The sequence below is a fragment of the Hevea brasiliensis genome, chromosome 9 (genome assembly GCF_030052815.1).
Source record: "Hevea brasiliensis isolate MT/VB/25A 57/8 chromosome 9, ASM3005281v1, whole genome shotgun sequence".
NCBI classification, from domain to species: Eukaryota; Viridiplantae; Streptophyta; class Magnoliopsida; order Malpighiales; family Euphorbiaceae; genus Hevea; species Hevea brasiliensis.
Genome location: NC_079501.1, coordinates 21,526,299 through 21,536,754, shown reverse-complemented (window position 1 = coordinate 21,536,754; position 10,456 = coordinate 21,526,299). Strand labels below are relative to the sequence as shown.

The window sequence follows — 10,456 nt, the reverse complement described above, 5'->3', positions numbered from 1 at the left end:
TGGCTAGAGAGAGGTGTTGGGGGAGATAGCTATGGAGAGTTGTACCATGGCAAGGCTGTTAGTGTTGAAAGACAAAATACTGAGGAAAGAAATTGATAGATAGGTAAAAAAAACTAAGAGAAAGAAGTATGAAACCGTAAAGACTCACACTTTATTCTATATCAGTTTTTGGTTTAAATAGCTGAGTTACAAACAGAAAGCTAACAGAAGTTCAGAAAAATCAACAAGTCTAATTGTGATTCCTAAAAATCACATAACAAATAACAATCCCTTTAGAATATGATTACATATTGACTAGAATTTTATTATTATTATTATTATTTGAAAAAACAAGAAAAATAAACATAGAAGTCACGTACAAAACTTAAAGCAAACATTTAACACTCCTCCTTGTTTTAAGAATTGCAGACCCCAATTCTTTGTCGTAGAATCTCAAACTTGCTAACTGAAAGTGGCTTCATGAATAGGTATGCTAGCTGGTCTTCAGAAATGCAATAAACCAAGGTGAGTTCTCCATCTTGCTGGACTTCCCTCAAGAAATAGAGCTTAATATTGAAATGCTTGGTCTTCCCGTGAAATACTGAATTGTTTGAAATTGCAATAGCGGCTTGATTGTCAAAAAAAATTTTAGTGCTTTCTTTCTGCTCCATGTGTAAATCACACAAGATCTTCTTCAGCTATAAAACTTGATTTGCAGCTGCTGTTGCTACTATAAATTCTGCGTCTACAGTAGATTGTGCTACAACTTCCTTGTCACACCTTACCCCTCTGTAAGGCATAACATGATCCCGTAGAATACTTAATGAACTACCGAACTTCACCTACCGATAACCCATTAAGTACCCTACAAGGGATTTTAAAACGATTTTCTTACATTTTGGAAGTGGTGAGCATTTTGATAAGAATTTAAAACCATTTATTCAAGTTTAAATACTAATAAAAATTTTTGTCCATTTTAGTTTTGCCGCAAATTTTATAAAAATTTTGACAGAGTTTCCTCTGTATTTTGAGAAACCAGTTCTTCAAAGACCTGTAAAAAGCACTTCCAAAAATATTTCACAACTCACAACCTTCAATAAAACTCAAATCAACCCAATTCAAGTCTCTTCAAAGCAAATTCCACTATTTAATCAAAATTTGTCACCAAAAAATATTTAATACTCCATTTATAAGGCATAAAGCAGAAAATTCATATGTACAAATATTAAATTTACAGAAGTAAACCCAAAATAATATTATTACAATTTATTTACAACTGCTCAACTTTCATTAATACATACAACATTCCTATATTTACATCAAAATTATCTACAAGGGTATAAAATAATACCCGCATAAATGTGATCGTGTAGTTTTCAGCTTAGTAGCAGCTCACTCTGCTGCCTTCTCCTTGCTCTTATCTGCGACAGCAAAATAAGCTATCGCTAAGTATAAAATACTCAGTGGTGCACAATAAAAAAATTAAAATGCTGTAAATAAATCATTCATTGCCAAACATACTTTAAACAGTTCTCAATCATATTTCACAAGTATCAAAGTTCATAATAACTCATTTTGTCAAATAATATATTAAACACAGTTTAGTCAAACAATTTCATAAACACAGTGTTGCCAAAATCATACACAACTTAAGCCACGACACAAAATTTCCGATCAATGCCGCGTTGTACACCACGACAAAGCAATCTCAACCCCATTAATCAAAGTCAATGAGGGAGGTGGCTAGCTAGCTAATGAGTACTCATCCGATCTACAACCTCAACTGGCAAGCCAGAGAGGGAGGAAAATAAATGATCTCAACCCCATAAATGGAGGAGGAATAATAAGTAACTGTCATGCTAAGTGTGAATCAAAAATCCATTTCAAACATTTCATTCAAATATTGCATATAAAAATCAAATCAATTTCCAAAGTTACAATTTGATCACAAGGTGGCAACACAAAAGTTCATAAATTCATAATGCGTAGTAAATCAATTTTTCAAGGATAAAATGCTTAAATAGGGTTTATTGTGCACAAACCTCAAGCTAGTCGTCCCTTAGCCTCGACTCGGTTCCTAGGGTTCCTTTCCGATATTCTTTTCAACTGAAACACACAATTTTACAATGTTTCAGTACTAAAACTTAACATAAATCCAAAAATAAATTTCACTTCATTTTAACAAGCTCTATTGCGTTAAATTCGACGTTCTCGAAGTTTTTGTGTTTCGGGTTACTATTCACTGCACTATTCAAGTCAAATTGTTGACCTTTTAAGGCTTAATAGGTATGGGAACTCCAACTTCACCCACATACCACATTTTGATCATTAAAATTGTTGGTTTTGGTCATTTTCTCAAAGCTTAGGTCATTTTGGCAAAATTGCCAATTTTCTGTTTTGGTGCACCGAAGTTGCACTGTTCCATTGGTCAATCTACTGTTGAAATTTGGCAAAACTTCCTTCATAGAAAATGTTCCTTATTGTCTTAAGTGTATTCTCATTTTTGGATCACCTCAATCGGAGTTTTGTAGCTCAAGTTATGGCCAAAATAAGTTTACTGTTTATGTGCACTGTTCATACTGGTATTTTGGGTTCTGGCAGATTTTGATCCAACTTTGGTCAGTAATTTGATTAAGTTAAGTTCATAATTTGTTCTAACTTTCTTCATATGAAATGTTCTACTATGTCTTAGGTTTCCATCGGTTCAAGAATCGCCTAAATCCGAGTTTCCTAGAGAGAGTTATAGCCATCCAAACATTACTGCTCAATTGAAAATCTGTAGAGTTGCAGGTTTGGTAACTTAACTTTGCTCAATAATTTGAATGGGTTAATGACATAATTTGGGGTGGTGTTCTTCATGAAAGTTTTAGATCTATGTCTCATCTAATTGCTGGTAAAATTTCAGGTCAATTTGACCTGTCTAGCTCGAATTATGACTAAATGAACAGTTACTGTTCATTTAATCAGTTTGGTGCAGTGGCAGCCTGCTCTCATTTCACTTTGGTCAATTGTTTCACCAAGTTTTGGTCAGTTTTGGCCATGGTTCCTTAATGAAAATTGTGCTATTTTATGTTTATTTTCATCCCCAATTGGTGGCATATCAATTGGACTTGTAAAATTTGAGTTTTGGTCCTTCAAAGTGGGTTTGGTCATGCTGCCAGCAGCATGACCATTGGACCTACGAATTTGGTTTTTATTCCAACAATTCCCACACAACTTATTTGGTCATAATTGACCATTATTTTATTTCACAATAGGTCAAACATGCCATTTATGCATTTCTCCAAATTTTGGTTCATAAACCCTAGCATTGAAAACCTAACTCATCAATTTCATGCATTTAACCATTTCAATGCCTTTAACTATCATCAATTAACTCATTAAGGTTCATATTCCTATCCAAGTCAATCAAGCCATGCCATTGATGTCCCCTCTTCAACAGACCGAAATTTCACTTTGGTCCTCTACACATGCTTTTATTTCATTTCCTTAATTTCCAAGTTCATTTAAGTAACAAACATGCACAAAAAAAATAGGAATTGAAGGTTAGAATACCCACCTTTGGTGAAGCCTTTGATCTTCACTTTTTGTTCCACTTCACAATTTTTTTTTTCTTTCCTCTATTCTTCCTTTCTATGGAATTTTAGAAGTTTTCTAGGGTTTAGGGTTAATTTTAGTGAAAGGACATTAAGTTATTCAAGATTGAATAACTCTTTAATGGTGGAATTCATGGAGGAGGAAGAGTGAGGGGTTCGGCTAGCTTGAAGAAGGAAGAAGAAAAATGAATTTTGTTTCTTTATTTTAGATATTTATCTCTTAATTGACTTAGTCAAATTATCAAATAAATAAATTTTATTTGTAACCTCATAAGTGATGTCACCTTGATGATGTCACTACCTTTTTCTTTTTTTTTTTCTATTTATTTTTCTATTAGTTCTTTAATTTAATTTTCGATTCTGAAATTTTCTTTTCTCCGATTTTATTTGTGATTAGGTCAGAGTCAGCTCTCGGGGTCAATTGACCAAATTGCCCCTCGCCGGTTCATCCCGGTTTACAAATAATCCAATATTTCTTCCGGCTCCCTGACCTAATTATTTGACTGACTTAACAGTTCTTTTTCGTGATTTTCTCTTTTCCACTGTGTTCATAAGGGTCCTAAGGACCACAGCGTCACTTTTTACGGTTCGAAATTTGAGTTTAAAACGACTTCGCAGTCGTTCCCGAGGAGGTCACCCATCGCTGTGACTCTCGGCTCATTTAACTTCTTATGTTCTGTTTTTCTTATTTATATTTAACTAATTAAACATTACTAATTATTTGTGTTTATGACTTCTCAAGTTGTCTTAAGTGTGGCCCTAATCCCATTAATTGTCCGGACCGACACCGGTCATCGGAACAGTGAAATCTACCAAGCTATGCAAACGGGGGTGTTACATTCCTATTTCTTGGAACACCATGAGAAAACTCCTGAGCCTAGATTGAAACAATATCCTGAGGTGCTTTTCATATCATCAACTGATCCAGCCCAGTTACTATCTGAAAAACCACATAGCTTGAAATTTTCACACCTTTAAAACTTAACTCCATAATCAATAGTACTTTTGACATACCTTAATATTCTTTTTGCTGCAGTTAAATGCATTTCACTAGGACAATGCATGAATCTCATAAGAGACTTACAGCAAATAGAATGTCAAGCCTTGTTGTTGTGAGATACATCAGGCATCCAATCAAGCTCTTGCAATAACCTTCATCAACTTTATCAGCTCTCTCTTCCTTACTTAGCTTCTCCTTTTGATTCATTGGTGTGCTTATCGCCTTACATTCTTCCATCTGAAATTTTTTCAGGATTTCCTTCGCATATTTTTTCTGATAGATGAACACTTCATTTTCTCCTTGCCTGATCTCCATTCCAAGAAAATAGGTCATGAGACCAAGATCTATCATTTCAAAAGCCTGCATCATTTCCTTTTTAAAGTCTTCAACCAACTTTGCATCATTTACTATCACTAAAAGATCATCAACATAAAGAGACACGATGAGAGTGTCATTATCTTTATGTTTCACATAAAGAGTGGCTTCAGACAAGCTTTTAACAAAACCAAGGTCTAACAAGTGTGCATCTATCCTACTATACCAAGCTCTTAGCGATTGCTTCAAGCCATATAGAGCCTTTTTTAGCAGGTAGACCTTGTCTTCTTCACCTTGCTTCACAAATCCTTTGGGCTGCTCTACATATATTTCCTCTTGTAAGATGCCATTTAAAAAAGCTAATTTGACATCCAGCTGAAACACTTTCCATCCCATTTGTGCTGATAATGCAAGCAACAACTTGATTGTATCTAGTCTTACAACAGAGGCAAAAGTGTCAGAATAATCAACGTCGTATATTTGAGCATACCCTTTAACGACGAGTCTAGCCTTATGTTTGTTGATGGAGCTATCTGCATTCAGCTTTGTTCTGAACACCCATTTGACACCAATGACTTTTCTTCCTTCAAGTTTCTTAACCAACTCCCAAGTTTTATTTTTTTCAATCATAAGCAGCTATTCCTCCATTGCTTTCTTCCATTTTGAATCTTGCAATGCTTCTTCAGGACCACCAGGTTCACAGACTGCCACATTACATTCTGCATAGATGTCTGAAAGTGACCTTGTACCTCTAATTGGAGGATCATTTTCCAATTCGTCTTGCCATGGATCTGTTAGTTTCTCTTCAGTAGCACCTTTTGGTTCCTTTGAAGTAGTATCCTTCTTCTGCAAATTATTCCAGTCCCATTATTCATCCTCATTAAAGTGTACATCCCTGTTGAATGTTATTTTTTCTGTTTGAGGATGATACACTCTGTAGGCTTTAGAGACTGAACTATAGCCTACAAAGATACCTGGAATTGGTTTTTTGTCAAGCTTGTCACGTTTAGCCTGTGGCACATGAACAAAACATACACAACCAAATATTTGAAGGAAACTTATTGAAGGTTTATACCCATACCAAGCTTCAAACGAAGTTTTATCTTCCAAAGCCTTGGTCGAAAGTCGATTCTGCAAAAATACTGCTGTGTTGGCTGCCTTTGCCCAAAACTTTTTGGGTAAATCTTTCTCATGCAACATGCATCTAGCCATCTCCATTATCGATCTATTCCTTCGTTCACTAACTCCATTCTGTTCTGGAGTGTATGGGGCAGTAAGCTGATGTTCAATGCCAGCTTCTTCACAAAACAAATTAAACTCTGCTGAAGCATATTATTTTCCATTATCAGACTGCAACACTTGAATCTTACAACCACTTTGATTTTCTATCATTTTCTTGAATTTCCAAAATACTCTAGCAACCTTTGATTTGAATTTCAAGAAAAAAATCTAGCACATTCTTGTGAAATCATCAATAAAAAGAATGTAGTAAAGACTACCTTGTAATGATGGCGCTCTTTGAGGTCCAGCAACATCTGTATGAATAAGTTACAATTTTTTGGAAGCTCTTCAGGTTGATTTTGCAAATGGCAACCTGTTTTGCTTACCAAATTGACAGGAAATACAATCTGGCAAATAGTAGTCAAGCTTCGATAGTCCCCTTGCCATGTCACTTTTCTGTAATTTTAACATCCTTTAAAGATGACAATGCCCAAGCTTCTTATGCCAAATTTCCGTGTTGCTGGATTTAGTGAAATAAGCTATCTGCACCTCTGTAGGATCATATGCAAAGCTTTTTCCCTTCATTTTAACCTTTAAAATTTCTTTTCTAGATGTGTTAAAAATGAGACAATGGAAATTTGCAAAGGATACTTTAAATCCTTTTTCTAACAGCTGGCCAACACTCAATAGATTTTGATCAATTTCAGGTACATAAAGAACATCAAAAATTGTTTTTGTACCTGAGCTAATTGTAATTGCAACAGTTCCAATTCCTTTTGTAGGTAGATAGCCTCCGTTGCCAATTCTGATCTTCTTGACTTTGGAAGGCCTCAAATCTTTAAAGAGAGTGTTATCTAAAGTCTTGTGGTTTGTACAACCACTGTCAATCAACCAACTTTCTGAAGAACTTCTAGTTGAAAAACACGTTGCTACAAACATCCGATATTCTTCTTCTTCATCAGCAACTTGAGCAGCTTCATCTTGGCTTTGGACCTCATTATTGCAAATCACAGCTTCATGTCCAAGCTGATTACATTTGCTACACTTTGCATCTGGCCTTCTCCAACATTTGGAAGGTGGATGACCGATTTTGCCGCAGTGCTAACAAGGTGGATAGTTCTTTTTTGAATTTCTACTATAGCTACGATTTTGATTATTTTTCTTGATTTTTTCAGCTACCTGGTGTTTGGCTGACAGAGCTCCTTCGACAACACATTCTTGCCTTATTAGCCTCCTCTGATCTTGAGCCTGTAAGGCGTTTAACAGCTCTGCCAAAGTGATATTAAACAGTTCCTTTGTATTTTCTAAGGTAGTAATGGCAGCTTCGTATCTCTTTGGCACAGTTACAAGAATTTTTTGAATAATTCTTGAATCTAAAAATTGAGTGCAAGCAACCGTACCTTGTTTGCAATCCCCAATAATTTGTCTGAGTATTCTTTGACTGGCTCAGAATCTTTCATCCTCTGCAATTCAAGCTCCCTTAATAAATTTAGCACCTGCATGCCTCGAATCTTTCATCTCCTTTATATTCTTCTTTGAGATAATCCCAAATCTCTTTTGCAGATTTAAGAGACATGATCCTTGTGAAGATCGTTTCTAAAACAATAGTAAAAAGTGTTGCTTTTGCCTTGGACTTCCTGGTCTTCTTTTCCTCGTGATTTTTCATTTGGGCCACGATAGGATTATTTAGCAAAGGATCAACTTCATAATCTTCTTCCACAGCCTCCCAAAGATCCATAGCCTCAAGATAAGCAATCATTCTCACAGACCATAGTTGATAATTCTCTCCATCAAAAGTTGGAGGAGAAAGGTTGGAATGGCTGGTTTCACTTTCCATCATACACACAGGTCCTTTAAGAAATAAGCTCTGATACCAGATGTTAGTATTAAAAGACAAAAAACAGAGGAGAGGAAAGGAAAGGTAAAAAAAAACTAAGAGAAAGAAGTACGAAACTGTAAAGACTCACACTTTATTACATATCAGCTTTTGATTTAAATAGCTGAGTTACAAACAGAAAGCTAACAGAAGTTCAGAAAAATCAACAAACCTAATCGTAATTCATAAAAATCACATAACAAATAATAATCCCCTTTAGAATAGGATTACATATTGACTAAGATTTTTTTTTTTTATTATTATTATTATTATTATTATTATTATTATTATTATTATTATTTTAAAAAAAAGAAAAATAAACATAGAAGTCACGTGCAAGACTTAAAGCAAACATTTAACAAAGGCTTCTGGTACTTGCAGCCTCAGCCACAGCTGCAAAATCAAGATTCCAGGCCCACGATGATGATATTTTCTCAGCTTCTTCCATGAAGACAGGCACCACTTGGCTCAAGGCTCTTATACCATGCATTATGAGCTATAAGGGTCCTAGTGATGATAATGACCCTTTAATCAAGCACCATCCAAATGCTCTTATACCATCTCTAGTCCAGATTTTCCAGGAAAATCTAAAGATCTCTCTGTTATCCCTTCCCCAAGACTCTTCCGAACCCATTTGCATACACAACGCCCCCAGATTCTATAAAGAACTCCACCTGCAAGATTGTATACATCACTCGAGACCCTAAGGACACGTTTTTGTCCCCGTGGCACTTCATGAACACCAAGACAAGGCCAGAGGAAGAAGAAGAAGAAGCAGCACACCCCTAAAATGAAGCATTTGAGAGCTTTTCCAAAGGGATTCATCCCTTTGGTCTTTTCCATGATCAGTGTTGGGGTATTGGAAGGAAAGCTTAAAGAGACCTGAAAGAATACTATTCTTGAAGTATTAAGAGATGACGAGAGACCCAAGAGGGCAAGTGCACAAACTTGCATCCTTTCTTGCAAGGCATCTTGGTAAGGAAGCAGATGTTGACAATGTATTGTGGAGGTGTAGCTTTGGATGGCTTAAGAACTTGGAGGTGAACAAAGATGGGGTGTATACTAGAGTTGGGTTTGCCCATAGCTCTTATTTTAGACTTGGCTTGGTTGGGGATTGGAAGAACCACTTATCAATGAAGATGAAAGAGAGACTTGACAAAATAACAAGAACAAAACTAGAGGGATCTGGTTTAGATCTTTAATTAAAATTCTTCTTCTTGCTCTTTTCAACTTGATGTATGCATAGATTAGGGAAGAGACCAAATAAATGTTAGCTTATCCTTCTTAGGAGATTAAATTCGATGGTGGTGAAATTGGGTTTATGAAAAATCAAGTTGGGCATCAAAAGTGAGAGTTTGTTTTGTATATTTTTTATTTTATCTTATTTTTATCTATTGATTGTGTTAGTCTCAATAAATTATGTATAATATCATATTTAAGATGTACATGAGAAACAAAAAAAATAAAATTTACTGGTTAGAATCTGTGTTTATAAGACATAAATAAAAAAAAAATTAATATAATAAAAAGATAAATTATAATATTTTTAACTTCTTTAATCCTAATTCTGATAGATTTTTCAAATCTCAAATAGGCAAAATTTATAATATTTGTATTGATTTATACAAAAAGAATTACCTTGTCACTCAAATATCACGAAATAATCAAATTTCTCGAATCCATCATAACTCAGGACAATGAAATCATATCCAAATACAAGTCACATCATGACACATCTCATCTAATGATTTCTCATGTTTGATCATTTTGCAGCCACAGACACAACACCAAATTCATGTTACATTATGCATGCCAGCAAGATCTCTCAAGCCACAAAAGGTTTCATGCCATGTCTCTATATGACCCATCAATCAATATCCATTTCGCAAACATTGTAATCTCCGTTATAATTTCTAAATAAAAATGATATTATGAAGACTAAATCAACCATGTTTAAATCAACCATGTTTGAATTACTTTGAATATCATCACAAGTTTTTCTAGTCGCAGGGCATTTCATATTTTGCTAGAAGAAACTGAAATAAAGGGATCGAGTTTTGTGTTTTCCTCTTCTTCATTTCATTCTCTGTTGGGAATCATTGCTGTTGGCTCAAGTGGGTGTGCTTTAGAGTAACTGCTTTTCTTTCTGGGAGTAACGAGTATCAATGACCTGAAATCCTTGGCTTCATATGTTCTAACTTCAGTTCTATTGCCATAAAACGAAAACCTCACAGGAGTCTTAGTCTTTCGTTCTTTAATGGTGCTTGGGAGGATCAGAGTTTCTGTTTCTAGACCTTTTTTCAAGAGGTATTGAAAGGCATTCACAATGCCACAGCCAAGAATGATGATTTTGTGAACAAGATAATTCTCTCATTCCTCCACTAATCTCAATCCTGAGATCATTCTGTGATAGGCAACAGATTGCTTATCTTTAGGAGATGCAATGTTTCATCTTAATCAGCAATAAAA

The 10,456-nt window shown here is 35.1% G+C and overlaps 1 pseudogene; it reads left to right on the top strand.

Moving 5' to 3' along the window:
- The first annotated feature begins 7,988 nt into the window (after window positions 1-7,988).
- Window positions 7,989-9,454, top strand: LOC110647674 (cytosolic sulfotransferase 6-like; annotated as a pseudogene).
- Window positions 9,455-10,456: the final 1,002 nt, after the last annotated feature.